This window comes from Helianthus annuus, chromosome 14 (genome assembly GCF_002127325.2).
Source record: "Helianthus annuus cultivar XRQ/B chromosome 14, HanXRQr2.0-SUNRISE, whole genome shotgun sequence".
In the NCBI taxonomy this organism is placed as follows: Eukaryota; Viridiplantae; Streptophyta; class Magnoliopsida; order Asterales; family Asteraceae; genus Helianthus; species Helianthus annuus.
Genome location: NC_035446.2, coordinates 145,602,000 through 145,625,360, shown reverse-complemented (window position 1 = coordinate 145,625,360; position 23,361 = coordinate 145,602,000). Strand labels below are relative to the sequence as shown.

The window sequence follows — 23,361 nt, the reverse complement described above, 5'->3', positions numbered from 1 at the left end:
ACCCAACATGGTGTCATGTATAAGCTAGTGGTTTCCAAAAGACTATTAACTTGTATAATCTTGGAACATACAAGTTAATATTGCAACACCATACCCCGACTTGTATTCATGTATATGAAAGTCACATCCTTTGGGAAAGAAGTCTTCGTTCATTTATAACATGTGTTGGTGGTTCATGCTGTAACAGAACACCATGATGTAATCTGACATATGTTCATGTATAACATGTGTTAAGCCCCTGTTATAATGATATATAATGTGGGAAAGAACTCTTCGTTCGTTTATAACATGTGTTTGTTTTGTACATTTTGGAATGTATAACATGTGTTAAGCCTCTGTTATAATCTTTTTGTAACCTGACATATATTCATGTATAAGCAAGGGGTTTACAAAACACCATGATGTGTATATACTGATCTAACATGTGTTACAATTTGTCTATTCGGAACATGTAATTGCTTAACATGTGACAAAGGGTGAAAACAGTCGACGGGGGCGATGAGTTTAATGGTGAGCTAAGTTAATATCGTAATCTTGTTGTAACCCCACTTGTATACATATGATAACATGTGAGCATCCATTATAACCCGACTTGTATTCATATATATGAAAGTGGTTTGCAAGTTAATATGTGTACAAATTAATATGGAACATACAAGTTAATATTGTAACACCGTATATGGAACATACAAGTTAATATGGAACATACAAGTTAATATTGTATAACGTGTGTTAAGCCTCTATTATAACGTGCGTTAAGACTTCCAGAATGGATGCATAAACTCCAATAGCAACTTAATAACATAGTATACCTGATATAACGTGTGTTAAGCCTCTATTATAACGTGTGTTAAGGCTTCAAAATGGATGCATAAACTCCAATAGTAACTCAGTAACAACAGAAGTACAAACACGGGCGACTCCAACACAAAATGTTTTAAGTCCATACCGTTTTAACATCATGTACTAGACAAAACAATAAGAGTCACACATTACATATTACTAGTAAACGAAAATACATAGCACTAAGAAAATGGTGGAGCTTCCTTTGGCAGTCTGCCTTAGCTTTTCAGCGGCTACCTTTGCTGCCTTAGCTTTTCAGCAGCTACCCTTGCTTTATTGTTTGGGTCGGTCTTGAAACGGTTTGTAAACATGTGGGTGTGCGTATGCTAGGGAAGCTATAAAAATGTGTTTTCATGTCACATGTGACACATGCATGTCCGATAAGTTCAAACTATAACACGTGTTAGTTGTGTTGTGCTGTAACATAAACATGGTCATGATCCTTGAGCATCTGATCCACGTTTGACGAAACCAACGGTCCTGAGAATTGGATCTTATTTCCCTTGTATCCATCACCGTCCTAATAACAAAAAGATAAGATAACCGTTAAGTCGTTAACCAAACATAAATATTAATACATTCATAGGCAGAAAATCTTTTTTCTCAAATAACATACAAAAAAGTTAGTATTCAGATCAAAAAGCCCTAAACAAAGCAACTAAACCAACAAAAAAATAGTTACTATTCAGATCAAAAGCCTAAACAAGCAACCAAACCAAGCACAACTTTTTAACACAAAAATAAAAACCTGCAAATTACATAAACATTTACCCCTTTTAAGAATCATTTTAACAAAAAAAAAAAAATCATGTTTCATCTCTAAAACAGCCATTACACAAAAACCTATTAACAACCATTTTAACAAAAACATCAAGTGTGAAATGATTTTTTAAAATAAAATACTCAAGAGATTGTTGTTTCTCTCTCTAAAATAGCAACTTTCTCTCTCTAAAACACTTACCGAATCTAGAACCATACGATAAACACGATGAAGATCTTCAAACTTGCTTCTCTCTGTGTGTTCTTGATAAACATGATGAAGATTGTTGTTTCTTACTCTAGAAATCAGCTTTCAACAAGCATGAGCACAACCGAGATGATGAAGCTTGAGCATTTAATTCCTCATCAGTATGGAAGTCGCTGCTAAAGAACCTGTTGGGGAAACTATGGACCGGCGACATTAACTCGGAGGTTGGTGGATTTGTCTCCATGGACATTAATGGAGAAATGATAATTTGGAGTAGAAGATGATTATGGTTCTTCTGTTGAAGAAGATATAAAATGAAAAATTGTAAAAGAAATATGGGGGTGGGTGAATTGTACAAATGAGTTGATGTGCATTAAATGATCATGTCAATTCAAAATGGGGAAATATCTTGGGTTGCATAAATTACTAATATAACCTTGGAAGCAAAAAGTAACAGGAAGTGAAAGTCACACGTGGCTAAATGTAGGCCACAAGTAAAGTTTGCTAAGTTTTCTAAGAAAATGAGGTTTCTTGCTAAGCATTATCCTATATATATATATATATATATATATATATATATATATATATATATATATAGGGAGGGGCTTATGCGAGAACCACCCTTAGTGTGAGAACCTTGAGAACCAATGTGAACACAACCTAAAATAGTTAAAAAAACCTAAAAAAAACCTAACCCCCACCCCCCCCCCCAAAAAAAAAAAAAAGAAAACCTAACCCCCCCCCCCCAAGCTAAATGCTAAAAAAAACCTAACCCCACCCCCTCAAAAAACCTAAACCCCCCTCCCCCACCCCCCAAAAACCTAAACCCCCCCACCCCCCCAAGCTAAAATGCTAAAAACTAAACCCTCAAAAAACCTAAAAAAATCTTAAAAAATCAAAAAAAAAATCTAATTTTTTTATTTTTTAATATTTTTATGTTAAAATCGCTACTTTTAGACGCCAAATTTTTTTTTTTTTTTGCTTCGAAAAGTAGCGATTTTTTTATAAAAAATATTAAAAAAATTAAAAAAAAATTTTGTGTAATTTTTAGCTATTTTTAGTGTGTTCACATTGGTTCTCGCGGTTCTCACAATAAGAGGTGGTTCTCGCATGATCTTCTCCCTATATATATATATATATATATATAAAGAGAGAGAGAGAGAGAGAGAGAGAAAAAGTGTATTATACAATGGTCTTAACGTACGAGCGTACGCGATGAGAATTCCGCACGTTGTAAACCTTCTGAGTTTGTGAGTTGTGAGTCCGCATGTTGGAAGATGGTTCTGAGTTTGTGATCCGTCCGGGTTTGGGAACCTTCCGGCTTTATGTTTATATAACATGCGGTTAACAATTTATAACTTGCAGTTTTTCGTTTTGGCGGATTATAACATGCGGAATGCAAATCGCATATGCATCGTACGTTAAGGCCAATCAGTGGCGGACCCAGGAATTTTTTCATGGGGGTGCGGAACATTTTTAAAAATTTTAGGTCCCAAGGTAAATAAGTAAAAAAAATTGGTTCGTATCGGGTCGGTTCGAGTCGGGTCGGTTCGAGTCGGGTCGGGTCGGGTCATGTAAAACAAAAGAACATCAAACTAAATGGTTGATATGGTCCTCTTAGTAGATATGCCCTTCTAATCTCATCTCGTTGATTCACGTTATATGATTCAATCGGCTTGCGATTATAAGCATCTGAAGGAAGAGTATCCACATCAACGAATTCGGAAGATGTATCAACTTTCCTCTTGAGAAATCGCGCCATAACGTCCCTACTCATGGTTCCTATCGGCTATCACAAACAAATTGATCTATAAGTTCATGGCTCCATAACATGTTACATAATGTATCAAGTATTCAAACACTAGAAATCATAATGTAAATCACACTAAAAATCATCTAAACATCATATACACCATTAAAAAAAACCCAAACATGATCGTATATAACCTACCATAAAAAAGACAAAATATCACCATCATCACTAACAAAATATAAATATATAACCCACCACAAAATAAAATATCATCACTAAGACTTATAGTAGTGGGCTAGTTAAAGGTATTGGGTATTTGAGTTTAGTTATTTAGGTATTAAAAGTTATATAATTTAGGTAGTGTTTTTAAAAAAATAAGAGTTTACTAAAAAAAATTTTAAAGTATAAATGGATAACACTTTTTACCTAAGGGGTGCGGACAAAAAAATTCTAAGGGGTGCGGACGTAAAATTCCAAAGGGTGCGGATGAAAAATTTCAAAGGGTGCGGACAGGATTTTCGACGGAACTTAACACTAAATTTTTTTCTCCCCAGGGGTGCGCCCGCCCACCTTGGACATACCTTAAGTCCGCCTCTGAGGCCAATTGTACGTTAACTAACCCCTATATATATAAAGGGGTTATTTTTTTGAGTAATGAAGCCTTTAAATTAATGAAGCATTACTAAACAAAGGTTAAGAGCATTCACATCCAAGGCATCATATTCTCAGTGTGGTGTTTTTAAAATATAAAAAAGTATAAAAAGTGGTTGTGAGTGGAGGAGAGAGAAAATGTCACTGTTCATCTGTATATTTGGGGGACCACTGTTCACCCACTATAATTTTTTAATATATATTGAAAGTGGTTGTGAGTGAATGAGAGAGAAAAATGTAACGATAAAGGTATAAAAATATTATTTAATTGAAAAGAAGAGAGAAAAAGTATTTGTTTTTAGTGGAAATATATTGATATAGGAGTTGTTTTTTAGTGGAATGTATGTATAATTTTAGGGAGTTGGATGTGAATGCTCTAAGGGGAAAAACAAATAAAGATTAAAAGTTTTAAGGGATATGTATGGGGTAATTGGGTCGGGTAGAAGGGTATATAGTTTCATGTAATGTGGTCGGGTATCATTTAATCCCATAGCCGGTAGGGGTTAGGTGATACTCGGCCCAATTATCCGAAACTATATGCCTGTTTACCCGACCCATGTACGTGATAAACATATGTCAATACAACTGGATTGAGTGCAGCCAAATTTTGATCCTTTTTAAGATATTTTGGGTCCGGTTGCATCCAAAAATTGTCAGTACAACTGGATTCATTATCTTGTCGTGGAGGAAAAGTTCGGGAACCACTGGTTAATTTGCTTGAACCAGTCCCTTCGGTTTCAAAAACCTATTAACCGGGAATCAATGTTTTTCCATCTATTTTTTCTGGTTCACTAAAATTGGTCATTTCGTTTTCATCCGGTCTATTGGCTCGTAAGCGAATCTAGGGATCATTAAAATTGGTCATTTCGTTTCCATCTATTTTTTCTGGTTCAGTAAAATTGGTCATTTCGTTTTCATCCGGTCTATTGGCTCGTAAGCGAATCTAGGGTTCACTAAAATTGGTCATTTCGTTTCCATCTATTTTTTCTGGTTCACTAAGGTTTTTTTTTTTAACATATCTTTTGAGTGGGATGACATCCTTTTTTATAAGGGTGTAAGGGGTGCTCACCTAAGAGGTGAGTCCCCTCTCTTACGCCCAACCAATCCTCGTGTGCCACGTCAACTCCCCTCTTAAACTCCCCTAACACCCTAAATTGATGGCGGCACTCCCCTCTTAGGTGACTTGGTTTTTATTAAAAAAAAAAAAAAGAAAGAAAAGCATTGATTGGACCGCCCCTCTCTCTCTCCTCCCTCTCTCTTCGGTGAGCCGCCACCGGATTCACTTCCTCTCTCTTGGTCACCGATATGTTGGCGGTGGATTCCCGCTCGGCAAGTGACCTCACCGAAGGGGTCACCGAATTACACCCCGGATACCGGGTTTCAAGTCTTTTAAGAAGACAATGATGTTTTGTCTGATGTCTGGTACTTGCTTTTATGAATCATGCTTGCGAAGCACTCATGCACTATCCAATGAGAAGTTTTCTCTAATTGTCCAATAAGATTGCAATTTGCAACATTCTTCACTACTTTCTCATCTAAAAGTTGATCTTTGATGTATTTTTAATTTTTTTTATAATTATATTTATCGTAAAATAATGTCCCGTCGATCATGTTCGATACTTTTTTCTTTTCCTAAAACGACTCAAATTAATGCATTTTTAAAAACTGACCATTTGACTTCAACCGGTTTGACCAGTTACCCGAGCCATCCTTTTTGTCAAGCTTAATAAATATTATTTGAAACGAATCAAGTACTTTGTGTTAGATATATAACACATGTTTGTTTGAGTTATAGCAAGTTGCTCTTGCTCATATGGACAACTCATTGCTTCTTTTTAGGGGTGCAATGGTTAGCTTACTTTTTATGGGTGGAGATATAATAGGAAGTTTATTTGGCTAGTAAGGATAGGAAGTGATTTTGACCATCCATTAAGTTAATCAAGGGCTAAGATTAAATCAGGGAAATTAAAAGGAAGAAAAGAGGCGCGTGAGTTTGTTCAAGGGCATTCTAGTCAATCCAAGCCAATAGTTTCTCTCTCCTCCAATTCCCCCCCATTTTTTAAACGTTAATAACTCTTTCATACGACATTATTTTTTTATAAAAATTGCACCAAAAAAAACGAGCGTTTTTTTATCTTTAAAACGAGTATACTATTGCTATATTTTAAAAAAAAAAATTTTAAACCCAGTTGCGTAAAACGCAATAGAAAAACCACGTAAAACGCAATGAAAAAAACAAACCTAAAAAATGACATTTTTCTAAAACGCAATGCACCAAAAACACAAAGAAATGACTTATTTGTAAAACGCAATGGCCAGAAAACACATAGAAATGTCTTTTTTTGTAAAACGCAATGGCCAGAAAACACATAAAAATGTGTTTTACCTAAAACGCAATGCACCAAAAACACAAAGAAATGACTTATTTGTAAAACGCAATGACCAGAATACACTTAAAATGTCTGTTTTCTAAAACGCAATGGACTGAAAACACATAAAAAAGTGTTTTACGTAAAACGCAATGCACCAAAAACACAAAGAAATGTCTTATATGTAAAACGCAATGGCCAGAAAACACTTAAAAATGACTCATTCTAAAACGCAATGGACTGGAAACACCTAAAAAATGTGTTTTACCTAAAACGCAATGACTAAAAACACTTAAAAATGTGTTTTTTTTGTAAAACGCAATAGCCAGAAACCACATAAAACTCTCTTATTTCTAAAACGCAATGGAGACATAAAACTGCCTGTCACTGTGAACTATGAGAATTGTCTATGAATTACTGTATTCGAAATGAGTCAATTTATGGAAAATTAATTTTTCTGATGCGTTTTTAGTACAGCAATTTCAACCCCAGCCAGGGGCTCTGCCCCTTGGACCCCGCCAGGGGCTGCCGCCCCTGGGACCCCGCTACCGGGGGCTGCCGCCCCCGGACCCCCGCAAAGATCGTAAAACGCAATGACTAAATAAAAAACCCAGATCATGAAAATGAAATTAAAGAATTTCTTATATGGATTGAAGCCTATTTCTTTATCAATTGACGAAATTTGAATGATAGAAACACTTATCAACGCTCGAATCGAACGAATCGAGTGATTATCTCCAAAATCACCGGAAAAACGAGATTTTTTTATGAAATTAAACTGTGTTTTCTTCAAAAAAAAGCTGAAGAACACGTTGATCGGGTTCTGAATCATTGATTGGTGATGAAAATCGCACTATAATGTAGTGATTATTGAGATAGAAAGTGAAGAAATAGTTGAAGATAGTGGGTTTTTGAATTTACTGGGTTTTGAAAAAGGAAGAAGAAGGAGTTGGATTGACTAAAATACCCTTTCTCTTTATTTTAAAATTTGCCACATATCATAATCCTATGGCTTCCTATCCTTCCGACCGAAAATTAACTTCCTATTTGATCTTTTCCCTACTTTTTAATATAAAATAAAATTATTTGAAGCAAATAACAAAAACAAGACAACCAACAATAAAACATGTCTGTCATATGAAATACCAAGCTGTGTCGATCATTTGTACTATTTTGTTGGAAGAATGAATAATCCAAAATATATATTGTTTTATATCCATTTGTCTAAATGGATTATTAAACATATCAACAAGTGAATATGTCAACGACCATGGGGCAAAGAAAGGCATGTTTGTGGTTGAAAAGAGGATACATATACCTAACGACAGAGGTGGCCATCACCAACCACTGGCGGTTTACCGGAGTCCCCACCATGTGAATCTGTTTCCCACGGTGGTGCAATGGTGGGGTTGGAACCATTTGTCACCTCTCTTAGAATTTTAGAAACGGAAATGGCATTTGGTTTTATATATAAGAACACACACTTTTGGTTACTTGGTTTGAAAACGGCCAAACAGATGAATTAAACACGGATAAAACTTTTGGATCATTATTTAAACGATATTCACGTCGGATTCAAACTTTCGAAGTTCGTACCAAGATTGGGCCAGACGCCCGGCTGAGCCCAGTAGTCATTTTGGGACTTTGGTTAAACCAGTCTCGGGCAAAGCCCTTTTCTAAAACTTTACATTATACTAGTAGGGTGCTTGCGCGATGCGGCGGGGATGACACTTTGAATTAGAGATGGGCATAAAACCCGGTTCCAACCCGATTCCAGTGGACCCGGCCCGGACCCGGTTCCGGTTCCTACCCGATGCTCAGCGGAACCGGTCCCAGGTTAAAAAAACCCGACGGGTACTACCCGGTTCCCATTTTTTCTAAAAAAATTTAACCATACCCGGTTCCTATCCGTACCCGGTTTATACCCGTACCCGGTTCCTCCCCGTACCCGGTTCCTATGTATACCCGGTATGTTACCGTTGGAACCGAATCGTATATGGATATGACCGTTGCATGGTTGTAAAAGTCCCGACTAGGCTCCGAGTACTCCCCGAGTACTCGCTACAAGGTAGGTTGCCGAGGCACGAGTACTCTTCTCTCAGGCCAATTACTCCCCGAGTACTCCCGAATACTCCCGAGTACCTCCCGAGTACTCCCGAATCCGACTAGGGAGCGCCTAGCGACTTTTGCAACCATGGACCGTTGTACCCGGTTCCTTGGTATATGGTAACTCATTAAATGCGATTATGACCGTTGGAACCGGTTCCGTTATGACCGTTGGAACCGGTTATACTATAAATAACACACTTTTTTTTTTTTTCACAACTCATCTTCTTCTTTTATCTATTTCTTCACCTTCTTTACAAATTTCTAATGGCTTCCAAGAACTCTAAAAGCACAAACTCCCCATCCGTCAATAATGTTCCAAAAGGTTCAAATGCTCCATTCGTGGTGGGAACATTATCGCATAGCCGCAATATGGATGTTTGGTGCAATTGGGATTTAGTCGAGATGAGCGATGGTTCGCAAAAGGCTCAATGCAAGCATTGTGGCTCCTTGTTAGGCAAGGATTCTAATTCTACTTTAACGAAGCATGCAAAAAAGTATTGCAAAGCCCTCAAAGATTTGACACCCGGTCAAGTCCAACTTTCAAAAGATGGGAACATTTTCCGCTACGAACAAAAGATAACTCGGGATAGGATGGCGAAGTTGGTCATCAAAAAAGCGTTGCCTTTTGGACACTTTGACGACCCCGATCTCACTAAGCTAATTAGGGAGACTCTTCAACCTAGCTACAAACATGTAAGTCGTCGAACTTTAAAACGTCATTGTTTAACTTTATGGGAAAATGCAAGAAAAGATTTAATTGCATTTTTTCAAAATTTAAAGACTTGTGTAAATTTAACTAGTGATGTGTGGTCGGCTCCACACGGTTTACCCGAATCATACATTTGTGTCACCGCTCATTGGGTTGATCCCAATACATGGCAAATGATGAAAAGCACGATCGCATTTGAAGAGTTTCCTTCTCCTCATTCGGGAGAAAATATTTATAAAATTATGAATGCCACATCTCATGGTTATCCAAATAGCCGGGTTACGCTTGGTTTCTAATATCAAAACCACTTGTTCTTCCGATGCCATAGTTCTTCCGGGTTTGATTGTGTTGAGAAAGAAGAGTGATGGAAGATGAAAATTGGAAATGTGGTAAGAGTTTGATGAAATAATCGATTTTTATAATTCAAAACCGGTTATAACGGTCAAAATTAAAAAAAAAAAACAACTTTTCAGTCGTAACCGGTTTCAACAGTAACGGTCAGCGACTTTTTCTGAATTTACGCAGAGGAACCGGTTCTGGTCAGTACCCGTAACCGGTTCTGCACAGTACCCGGACCCGGTTCAATAGTACCCGAACCCGGTTCTACCGGTTCTAAAAAAAATGACGTGTACCCGGGTTATACCCGGACCCGGTTCCACTAACCACCCGGTTCCAATCACTTGTACCCATACCCGGTTCCGGGTTGGACCCGGTTCCGGGTTATATAAAAACCCGAAAATGCCCATCTCTACTTTGAATTGCGACACTTGTTTCTGGTAGTTTTCTTATTCGTATAATATTTATGATAACATTATTGTGGTGGATATATGTCATTAGTGTTACACATATGTAAAGTTTGGTTTTTTTTTATAAAAAGTAATAATCAAAAGACAAAAAAATATTGTTTTTTATAAAAATTAATAATCAAAAGACAAAAATAAAAGATAAGTTGTTATGATTGTAAACTATGTTTATTTTATTGGTTAAATTATAAAGTATAATTTTTTTCTTTAAAGTTTATAACTTTTTTAAATATCCACATAGTACTCATCCAATAAATTTTAAGTTTAAAATTTTTGTTTTGATAAAAATAAAAAATAGTATTTGACTCGTAAGTACGTTTTAGAGCTTTAACTTAAATTGTTAGATTTCGGTTTTTTACAGATATAAAAAATTTATATTTTTATAAAATTTCAAGAACTGTTTTTATAAAAAAAAATAGGATATTAAGAGTTTATATCTTTATTAACTTTATATCATACTAAGTTAGTGTTTGGTATGCAGGAATGAGAGAGGAAATGAAATGGACTATTACGAGGGAATGGAAAAAAATGTGTTTGGTTGGTCAAGGTAATGGAATCACCCATTACATATGGCATTCCATTCCCTCAAATTCATTCCATCCACACCTCTTGTTTTTTTTCATTCCATTCCCTTTCCCACCATCATCACCAACTGTAACACCTCGAATTTTTGTGTCCAATGATGTGTTAACACGTGTCATTTGTTTACACGTGGCATCTATAATAAATAAAGGACTAATTTTGACAAACCTTGAAAGTATATAAATTCGAGGGTTATAAATGTCAACAAGGGTAAATATACTGTATAGTATCCCTAAATAATGCTTAAACCTTCAATCGAATAAATTATAGATCGTACAAAAATGAAACGCGGAAGAAAGTGAGAGATTACAAACTACAGGGGTTAACTGTGTCAACATGTTTAATAATACCTCTGAGTGACCCTTTAACGTTCCAAAGACTTTGTAACGGTGTTATACCCTCACTAAAATAATATATATGAATTTCGCGAAGTTTCGATATGAAACGAGAAAGTTACGATCGAATTCGTAGAAGAAAGGTTAAAAGCGTCAACAGTGAAAGTTAAGGCTTTCCAATATAATTAATAAATAAACCGGGGACTTAATAATGCGGGTAATTAACACGAGGCCCCTATCGGTAAATAACCGAGGGCCAAACTGCAAAGTTACCCCTTCAAAACCGAAAGGTCAGGCGAATCATTACGAAAGATTTCGTTATTAATGGCCAGATTCTGTAATAATTACAAAAAGATTTAAAAATTCAGAAAATATAACCTTAGGCGACCCGCGTAAGGTTTGGACATAAGTTGAGGCGGGCCGCGAGCCTCCTCTATTTCGCGTCTGTTATTTGAACTTTAGGCGACCCGCATTAAAATGCATGGGAACTCCCATGCGGGCCGCGTAAAGTGCCCAGATGCAGAAACTTTGCAACTACTTGGCTTTTGGAGCTTGTGAACGATCATGCACATAATTATGGGGCATGGGCACCCTATGCTCAACCCATAACACTTAGGGGACACCTACCATCACCTCTGGTCTGATAGTAGTGCTTGCAATGATCAATATGGCTTGGCATTTGGCTATAAATAGCCATGTTGTAGTTACAACATTCACACAACTCAAACAACTTCCATCTGATCATTCTAAGTGCTCCCAAGTGTTCTTCTCTGCTCCATATTCAAGTCCTAACTTCTGTAAGTTGCCTTGATCATTCATACTTCAGTTTATGCTTAGTATTTAGCCAAAAAACCAAACCGTCGTAAGTATGGTTTGACTTTAAAATATCTTGCAAATGGTTCAGTCTTATGACGAATCAAAAGTGGTTATGAGTTGGTATTTATGTGGGTATTAAACCTCTAAAAAGGTTCCCCCTGATCACCACTCTAACCATATCAAATGTCGAGTCAAACGTGCGGTTAGAAAGTCAACAGAAAGCTATTTTGGCGATTTATGCATAATCTGTAATATATATGTTATGGAACCTGTTTTGATAATCATAAAACATGATAATATGTATATAAACATGTTTGCGCTCGTTTGAATCGATCATTTACTATATAGAACCGGTTCGGAGCCGAAAGTCGCAAAAGTTTGACTTTTGCTTTGACTTCAGTTCTGACCCGTTTTAGTGAGGTATAAATATACCTTAGGACTCTCTTAGGACCAGGTCACATGTTGGTATAAGCCTCTGTGGTCGGTTCATGAGTTATCCGAGTCTTTAGCGCATTTCCGTCATTCGCCTAAAAGTTGACCGTAACGGCCTTTTGAAATTAAAACGAGTATTTCGGACACGTGAACGGACCAAAACCTTGCTTATTAAATTATAAGCATGTCCCTAAAGTTTCACGTCAAACCGAGGTCTAGAATGAGAGTTATGCTAAAAGGCGCACTTTTAAGAAAGTTTTGTAATTAATGGCGCAATTAGCATAACGCCCATCTAACCCAAGTTTTCGTCACCAAAACTTTTACCCACTGTGGTAAAATAATATTTTGGGAATTTTAAAGATTTTTAATAATTTTTACCTTGCTCATAACCGCAATAACCTGCGGTTATGGCTACGGTTCGGTAAATACCGAATATGCCCTTTTTGGCCAAAACGGGAGTTCTACAAGGTCTTTTGACCCGATTCCAGTTGCTACTGGTTTTAAATAATAAATAAAGTATTTTAAGCTTTTTAAGCTGTTCGGGAAACTCAGATTTCCTGTAGAACTCGAAAATCCCTTTTAAAGTCTTTAAAATGACCGAAAAGCCCCTACGGGGCATAATATTAACTTAAACTCGTTACGGGCATTACGGAAGGTATCCTACTGATACCAGAATACTTTTAAGGCATATTGACTTAGGAAATAAGCGTACGACTCTTATGGTTAACCGTTTCGCCTATTTGCGCACACGGTACGGCTCATGAAACTAGTTTTCGTGCAATAGCCGATACGGGTCAAATTATACTATTTGAACCCCAAAATCCAGAGTATGAACTATAAACCCATATGAAACAAGTCTCTGAACTTGTTGGGTCCAAATCATACTCCATTCTCGGTTTTCGCCTTTTCGTGCGAATTAACCATATCTATATATCGGAATCAACCGGTTTAAGCTACGGCTACTTTAAGGACCGTTAGGATTCTAAGAGGTTAATTAAAACCTTCGTTCCAGATTAGGAGCCCCAGTAAAAGCTATCGGTGACTTGATCTAAATTAAGGATTAATACTTGCAAAGGTAAATACTTTTGGCTTATTTCCCCTATATGGGCTTGGGTTACGGTATATTAATACCGCTTGATTGAGCATTATATAATTCCATCGCTTAGGTGGTTAATTGATTAAATATGATCGGCTCATTTAAACAGTTTTGTTACTTATAAGCCTTTGGGGGGTTTAATGACCGTTGTCCCGGATATCCTCGGCATCATTTTACGAAATGGCCACGACCATCGACATCCCGGTGTAGGCGTACACCCGGTATAAAGTGTCGACATTAAAACTAAAAGACGTAGCCGTTGGTTTTTGTACTACGGTTTTACGCAAACGTGGTGTGTCTATAAATCTTTAACCCGGCACGACCCGGGCTACTGAACGCATAAAAGAACATGTAAAACGTTCACAAGATCATTATGAATTTTCCCAAGTTATAAAAGAGTTTGTGCCTTGTGCATTCAAATCAATTTTGATAAACATTTTCAAATGTGTCAGTTGAATGTATTTACCAGTGTAAACTGACGTATTTTCCCCAAAAAGATTAAGTGCAGGTACCTAAACGTAATTGGCTGGTATTAGCTCCCTAGCATCGGGATAAGCCTCGCAAGCTTGATTGCAGTATCTAATGGAACAATACTTTACCTTTATTTACGATCCACTGTGGATATTCAACTCTGTAATACATTGATATTATGATCAGAGGTTGAAATTTATGTATTTATCTTATGCTTCCGCTGTGCATTATATAATTGTGTGGTTTGACTATATTGTTGCCAACATCGTCACGGTAATCCCCCACCGGGCCCACCGGTGAGACACGTGGAAATAGGGGTGTGACAGGTTGGTATCAGAGCCAACATTGAGTGAATTAAACACTATCCTATTGTGTTTAATCTCAGTGACACAATTGCACATACTTGAGTCTAGACAATAACTTAGGACAAATTCGGATTATTACTCCTTTTTTTGTCTTTATTTCGATTTGATTTTTAATAAGTTTTGGAGCAGGAAAATGCCACCTGTTATATTCCGAGGAAGAGGAAGGGGACGTAGAGGCCGAGGAGAAATCGTGACACATCACGATCAAGAAGCTGGACCATCTGGTACAAGACATCCTTCGATGACACGAAGCGAAGAGCCACAACGACGAAGAGATCTTTACGAACCAGCGAGGCATTCTACTTCGCACAGCTCGACGCCATCCTACCGACACTCCTTTGGGCCAGATTCAGAAAATAATCCCAACAACCCACAACCTTCCTTCATACCTCTACAACGTTCGGTATCGCACCGAAACTACGACGACCCTAGTCCATACTACGTAGCTCAGTTTAATCCGGCTGACTACATACAGGAACCTTCAGGTTTTGTTCCACTAGGGCCACAAGACCATTTTTCTGAAGATCCCATGGAGGAAGATGAGGATCCAACTGAACCAGCTCGTGGTACGCCCACGCATCCGATAGAAGTATCTGATGGATCTTCATATCATGGTCCGCAGTATCAAGGCCCAGACAGCTTTATGGCCTTATTTGACCGACATGAGTGGTACAACACACCATCTCATCAGACATCGCAACCGAGACATCCACAGGATCCCTCTGAGGATTCACGCTTTGAGGCAGTTACGCCACCACCTCCGCCACCGGCACAACCAGTAATACCTGATCCGCCGAGGCGTAGGAGGACCAATGCTCGTATGTCTACACGAGGAGGAGGGGGTAACCACTTCAGCACTCCTCGACATTCTAGTAGTAGCCACTATCCGCCACTACATGAAGAAGGACCTTCAATTCCTATACAGGAGGCGAACTCCGCACCTACTGCACGAAATTCGCCACCATTTGGGTATGACCAACCCATACCAGCTTACACAGGTCCAACGGCTTACAACCCGTTTGAACCGTCACAAGCACAATACAACTACGGCTATGAGCGCGACCCATATGTGGTGTCGGCTAGGTATAATGCGCGCTACCCTGACGGAGCACATGGAAACATGGGACCACCGGATTACTCAGCTCATGGGTATCCAATACCTCCCAGACCTCCAGTTCCGCAACAAGCGCCACAACCACGATTTTCTCCTCCTGAACAGGAAGAAATACTCCATCGACTAGATCGTGTGGAGAGAGAGTTCGAGGAAGAAAAGAAAAGCCACCGAGGATTTCTCAAGGGCTTGGCGAACCTACTAAAGGGCAAAAAGAAGAAACGTGACCACTAGCCCTTAATAGTCGTACTAATGTAATTTCTACTTTGAAATAAGTCCCTGCGTGGACAACTTATCGTACTTCAGTCCCTACGTGGACTTACCTTTAGTCCTTGCATGAACACCTATCTTGTACTAGTCCCTGCGTGGACTTGTCACTTATTCTAAAACCTCTCTGGAGGTATGTATTATTTGAAAGACCCGTTTAGGGCAATATGTAATTGTATTTGAGATTTTGGAATGTATGTTATGAGTTTTGTTTTAATATATATAAAAAATAAATCAAAACCATTCCTTTTATATTGATCTGCCTAATAAAGAATCTTAAGGGGGGTGAAACCTAGCTTGGGGTCTTTTAAGATCAGTCAAGATGGTACGACCTAGCTGAAAAGATTCTGATTCCCTGTTAACCTCTGTACGCATGTTAACATTCATGGCAGATGTGATTCGTTATAATCACGCACGTCATTCTTATACAATAATCCTTTGAGGATTTCAAAACCCAACTAAATGATATACAGATCGTGGGTTAAATCACCAATGAAGGTGATCAATATTATAAAGACATCCATTTAGTGATGCAATGCCTACGGGCCAGTACTATAAAGACATCCATTTAGTGATGCAATGCCTACGGGCCAGTACTATAAAGACATCCATTTAGTGATGCAATGCCTACGGGCTAGTACTATAAAGACATCCATTTAGTGATGCAATGCCTACGGGCTAGTACTATAAAGACATCCATTTGGTGATGCAATGCCTACGGGCCAGTATTATTAAAACATCCATTAGTGATGCAGTGCCTACGGGCCAGAATTATTAAAACATCCATTAGTGATGTAGTGCCTACGGGCCAATATTATCAAAACATCCATTAGAGATGTAGTGCCTACGGGCCAACCATATTAAGACATCCATTAGAGGTGTAGTGCCTATGGGCCATAATAATTGTCTTATAAGACAAAAGGCAGTAGTAGTCTATGACTCTCTGTCAGAAAGAGATAAAAGAACTACGGTTCAACTCTCTATGCCTTTGATTCTCTGGAATCTCGGCTAATATTATAAAACATCATCGTGATTAGGCTTTATGCTGCCAATACTATTTATGTAGTTAAAATAGGATATATTCAAATCCTAATATTTAATGTAATGAGATAATAAATTAACCGAATATGGTCTCTGTACCATGGTTGACAAATTGTCATAAAGGACAATCATATAATAATCTCCTAAATTAAAATTTTGTTATCTTCTGTAACAGATTCAAGTTACAATGGCGGATCCCAATGGAGAGAACAGCCACACAAACGAAGATGACTATGACAATGCGTCAGTACATTTGACAGGCGCACAACTGAAGGCTCTGATCAACAATGCTGTCCAGGCAGCTATTGATCGTCAACATACTGAGTCTCAAGGCAGATCTGTGTCAAAACCACCCTCTAAACCAAAGACACACTCCAAACCACCCTCTGAACCCAAGAAAGATGACGACAAGCACTCGTCTACTGAGCACAGCGTTCATCGCGACAGAGAATATACTGATGCGTCCAGTGCTAAGGGTTGCACCTACAAATACTTTGTATCATGTAAGCCCCGTGAATTTACAGGGGAGAAAGGTGCGGTTGATTGTATCACCTGGCTGGACGAGATGGACACGATAGTGGACATCAGCGGGTGCGCCGAGAGGGACGTGGTCAAGTTTGTGTCCCAGTCATTCAAGGGCGAGGCCCTGGCGTGGTGGAGAGCTCTGGTGCAGGCTTCAGGTAAGTCTGCCTTGTACAAAATGTCATGTGGGGAGTTTATTACCCTCATAAAAGAAAACTACTGCCCTCAGCACGAGGTAGAGAAGATTGAGGCAGATTTTGTCTCACTGGTGATGACAAACCTGGATTGTCAAGCTTATCTGACAAGCTTTAACACTATGTCACGCCTGGTGCCATATCTTGTGACACCAGAACCACGAAGAATTGCCCGATTCATTGGGGGCTTAGAGCCGGCGATCAAGGCCAGCGTAAAAGCCTCTAGGCCAACGACCATCAGGTCAGTTACTGACCTCTCCTTGTCTCTTACACTTGATGCTGTCCGTCTGAGGGCACAAAGGAGCAAGGAGGCTGAGAAGCGAAAGCGTGAGGATGAAACCTCACGAAAGTCCGGTAAAAAGCACCGTGGAAACGGTGAGGGCAAGAGAGGGTCGGAGGCAAAGAAGGAGGGGCAAGCTGATGGAAGACCTTACTGCAAGGTCTGCAAGAAACCTCACTCCGGGAAGTGTAGGTTTGCGTCTGGTTCGCAGTCGCAACAAAGGACTCCACCCTGTGGGCTATGCAAGTCCAAGGAACATAAGATAGTGGAGTGCAAAAAGATAAAGGACGTAACCTGCTTTAATTGCAATGAAAAGGGGCACATAAAGAGTAATTGCCCGAAGTATGCCAAGAAGGCGGAAGAGACTAAGAAGACAAATGCGAGAGTTTTTCGCTTGGATGCAAAGGAAGCGGTCAAGGACGACAATGTGCTTACAGGTACTTTTCTCGTAAATAATATATTTGCAAGAGTACTATTCGATTCTGGCGCTGACAAGTCCTTTGTAGACCAGAAATTTTGCCAACTACTAAATATGCCAATCAAAACCCTTGACGTGAAATACGAGGTAGAGTTAGCAGACGGCACGATAGAAACCGTCTCTACCATTCTAGAAGGATGTGAAATATCCATTAGGAACCATTCTTTTCCTTTATCTCTACTTCCCTTCAAATTGGCGGGTTTTGATATTGTACTAGGCATGGACTGGTTATCCCATAATCAGGCCCAAATCATCTGCGGCAAGAGGCAGATAGTTTTAAAGACTCCGAATGGTGAATCTCTTACCATTCGAGGGGATACGCATTACGGATTGCCCGAAGACGTATCTATGCTGAAAGCTTCAAGGTGTTTGAACAGAGGCTGTGTAATTTACATGGCTCAGGTGATAATTGAAGAACCAAAGCCGAAGATCGAAGATCTTCCTGTCATTTCTGAATACCCCGAGGTTTTTCCTGAAGAACTACCTGGTTTGCCACCAGATAGACAAGTGGAGTTCAGAATTGACATCATTCCTGGAGCAGCTCCGATAGCAAGAGCACCTTACAGATTAGCGCCAACGGAAATGAAAGAACTGAGGACCCAGTTGGATGAACTGCTGGCGAAAGGTTTTATCAGACCTAGTTCATCTCCCTGGGGAGCTCCTGTCCTATTTGTAAAGAAGAAGGACGGATCAATGCGGTTGTGCATCGACTATAGAGAACTGAATAAAGTTACCATAAAGAATAGATATCCTTTACCAAGGATCGATGATCTATTCGATCAGCTGCAAGGAGCAAGCTACTTCTCCAAGATCGACTTAAGGTCAGGTTATCATCAACTAAGGGTCAGAGATGAAGATGTACACAAGACTGCATTTAGGACTCGCTATGGTCATTACGAGTTCCTAGTGATGCCTTTTGGGCTCACAAATGCACCGGCTGCATTCATGGATCTCATGAATCGCGTTTGCAAGCCATACTTGGACAAATTCATCATAGTCTTCATCGACGATATCCTTATCTATTCCAAGAATCAAGATGACCACGAGAAGCACCTTCGTTGCATTCTCGAATTACTACAACGTGAGAAACTCTACGCCAAGTTCTCGAAATGTGAATTCTGGCTACGAGAAGTTCAATTTTTAGGACACGTTGTGAGTGAGCGTGGTATCCAAGTGGATCCCGCTAAGGTAGAGGCAGTCATGAACTGGCAAGAGCCAAAGACGCCTACCGAAATTCGTAGCTTCCTGGGATTAGCAGGATACTACCGGAGATTTATTGAAAATTTTTCAAGGATTGCTGCGCCCTTGACTTCCTTGACCAAGAAGAAAGAAAGGTACATTTGGGGCCCGAAGCAGCAAGAGTCCTTTGAAATACTGAAGCAAAAGCTAAGCAACGCACCTGTGTTGACATTACCGGAAGGTACAGATGAATTCGTAGTTTACTGCGATGCATCACATACAGGCATGGGATGTGTGCTTATGCAGAAGGGCAAGGTGATTGCCTATGCTTCAAGGCAATTAAAAGTGCATGAAAAGAATTACACCACCCATGATTTGGAGTTGGGTGCCGTTGTATTTGCACTTAAGTTGTGGAGGCACTACCTTTATGGCATTAAATTTGTGGTTTATTCTGATCACAAAAGCCTCCAGCACCTGTTCAACAAGAAGGAGTTGAACATGAGACAACGCCGTTGGATGGAAACCCTGAATGATTATGACTGCGAAATCATGTACCATCCCGGCAAGGCGAATGTAGTCGCCGATGCATTGAGCAGGAAAGAAAGGGTAAAACCCATTCGAATCAATGCCAAGAGCATTGAAGTTAAAAATAATTTGATTGAAAGGATTTTGGCTGCACAGCGAGAGGCTGTGTTGGAAGCTAATTATCCTAACGAAAAGCTGGGAGTAACTGCGGAGCAGTTGACTCTTAGCAAAGATGGAATTCTTAGGCTGAATGGACGTATATGGGTTCCGATTTATGGGGGACTACGAGATGTTGTTCTCCAGGAAGCCCATAGTTCCAAATACTCAGTCCATCCTGGTGCTGACAAAATGTACCAAGACTTAAAGGCAAATTATTGGTGGATAGGCTTGAAAAAGTCTGTAGCCGCCCATGTAGCAAAGTGCTTGACTTGTGCTCAAGTCAAAGCCGAGCACCAAAAGCCGTCTGGCTTGCTACAACAGCCTGAACTTCCCGAGTGGAAGTGGGAATGCGTAACTATGGATTTCATAACCAAGTTACCCAAGACCAGGAAAGGAAATGATACAATATGGGTCATAGTCGATAGGCTGACTAAATCAGCTCATTTTCTACCCATCAAGGAGACATATAGCTCCGATATGTTAGCCCAACTTTATGTTGATAAGATTGTAGCCTTACACGGCATACCTGTGTCTATTATCTCCGACAGGGATACTAGATACACGTCTCACTTCTGGAAGAGCTTCCAGCAATCTTTGGGCACGCATTTAAACTTTAGTACGGCTTACCATCCACAGACAGACGGTCAAAGTGAGCGTACTATCCAAACGCTAGAAGACATGCTTCGTGCATGTGCGATCGATTTAGGTGGAAACTGGGATAAAAACCTATCCCTGATCGAATTCTCCTACAATAATAGCTACCACACCAGCATAAAGGCTGCGCCTTTTGAGGCATTATATGGTAGGAAATGTAGATCGCCTGTTTGTTGGGCGGAAGTAGGAGAGGTCCAATTATCGGGACCAGAGATTGTTTTCCAAACAACGGACAAGATTGTCCAGATCCGAGAACGTCTCAAGGCTGCCCGCGATAGGCAGAAGAGCTACGCTGATCCAAAGCGTAAGGATTTTCACTTCGAAGTAGGTGAAAAGGTATTACTTAAGGTGTCACCCTGGAAGGGGGTGATGCGTTTCGGCAAGAAGGGCAAGCTGAGTCCGAGATACATAGGGCCTTTTGAGGTCATTGAACGAGTCGGATCAGTTGCCTATAAGCTGAACTTGCCTGAAGAGCTCAATGGAATTCACAATGTGTTCCACATCTGCAATCTCAAGAAGTGCTTCGCCGACGAATCGTTGGTGATTCCACACACAGATGTGCATATAGATGAGAGCTTAAAATTTATAGAAAAACCTTTGTCGATTGAAGATCGACAGGTGAAGAAGCTTCGCAGAAAGCACGTACCGATTGTAAAAGTCAAATGGGATGCTCGTAGAGGTCCTGAATATACGTGGGAAGTCGAAGCTACAATGAAAGAAAAATACCCCTACTTATTTGAGTAAATCTCGGGTCGAGATTTATTTTAAGGGGGTGAGGATGTAACACCTCGAATTTTTGTGTCCAATGATGTGTTAACACGTGTCATTTGTTTACACGTGGCATCTATAATAAATAAAGGACTAATTTTGACAAACCTTGAAAGTATATAAATTCGAGGGTTATAAATGTCAACAAGGGTAAATATACTGTATAGTATCCCTAAATAATGCTTAAACCTTCAATCGAATAAATTATAGATCGTACAAAAATGAAACGCGGAAGAAAGTGAGAGATTACAAACTACAGGGGTTAACTGTGTCAACATGTTTAATAATACCTCTGAGTGACCCTTTAACGTCCAAAGACTTTGTAACGGTGTTATACCCTCACTAAAATAATATATATGAATTTCGCGAAGTTTCGATGTGAAACGAGAAAGTTACGATCGAATTCGTAGAAGAAAGGTTAAAAGCGTCAACAGTGAAAGTTAAGGCTTTCCAATATAATTAATAAATAAACCGGGGACTTAATAATGCGGGTAATTAACACGAGGCCCCTATCGGTAAATAACCGAGGGCCAAACCGCAAAGTTACCCCTTCAAAACCGAAAGGTCAGGCGAATCATTACGAAAGATTTCATTATTAATGGCCAGATTCTGTAATAATTACAAAAAGATTTAAAATTCAGAAAATATAACCTTAGGCGACCCGCGTAAGGTTTGGACATAAGTTGAGGCGGGCCGCGAGCCTCCTCTATTTCGCGTCTGTTATTTGAACTTTAGGCGACCCGCATTAAAATGCATGGGAACTCCCATGCGGGCCGCGTAAAGTGCCCAGATGCAGAAACTTTGCAACTACTTGGCTTTTGGAGCTTGTGAACGATCATGCACATAATTATGGGGCATGGGCACCCTATGCTCAACCCATACACTTAGGGGACACCTACCATCACCTCTGGTCTGATAGTAGTGCTTGCAATGATCAATATGGCTTGGCATTTGGCTATAAATAGCCATGTTGTAGTTACAACATTCACACAACTCAAACAACTTCCATCTGATCATTCTAAGTGCTCCCAAGTGTTCTTCTCTGCTCCATATTCAAGTCCTAACTTCTGTAAGTTGCCTTGATCATTCATACTTCAGTTTATGCTTAGTATTTAGCCAAAAAACCAAACCGTCGTAAGTATGGTTTGACTTTAAAATATCTTGCAAATGGTTCAGTCTTATGACGAATCAAAAGTGGTTATGAGTTGGTATTTATGTGGGTATTAAACCTCTAAAAGGTTCCCCTGATCACCACTCTAACCATATCAAATGTCGAGTCAAACGTGCGGTTAGAAAGTCAACAGAAAGCTATTTTGGCGATTTATGCATAATCTGTAATATATATGTTATGGAACCTGTTTTGATAATCATAAAACATGATAATATGTATATAAACATGTTTGCGCTCGTTGAATCGATCATTTAACTATATAGAACCGGTTCGGAGCCGAAAGTCGCAAAAGTTTGACTTTTGCTTTGACTTCAGTTCTGACCCGTTTTAGTGAGGTATAATATACCTTAGGATCTCTTAGGACCAGGTCAATGTTGGTATAAGCCTCTGTGGTCGTTCATGAGTTATCCGAGTCTTTAGCGCATTTCCGTCATTCGCCTAAAGTTGACCGTAACGGCCTTTTGAATTATAACCGAGTATTTCGACACGTGAACGGACCAAAACCTTGCTTATTAAATTATAAGCATGTCCCTAAAGTTCAACGTCAACCGAGGTCGTATGAGAGTATATGCTAGAAAAGGCCGCACTTTTAAGAAAGTTTGTATTAAATGGCGGCAATTAGCATAACGCCCATCTAACCCAGTTTTCCGTCACCAAACTTTTACCCCACTGTGGTAAAATAATATTTTGGGAATTTTAAAGATTTTTAAT

The 23,361-nt window shown here is 39.3% G+C and overlaps 1 long non-coding RNA gene across 1 annotated transcript; it reads right to left on the bottom strand.

Moving 5' to 3' along the window:
• Positions 1–905: 905 nt before the first annotated feature.
• Positions 906–2,135, bottom strand: LOC118486699. Its single transcript, XR_004879581.1, has 2 exons — positions 1,805–2,135; positions 906–1,363 (listed from the first exon to the last, which is right to left on the bottom strand). It is a non-coding gene; the product is annotated as an uncharacterized LOC118486699 (long non-coding RNA).
• Between the last annotated feature and the right edge of the window lie 21,226 nt (positions 2,136–23,361).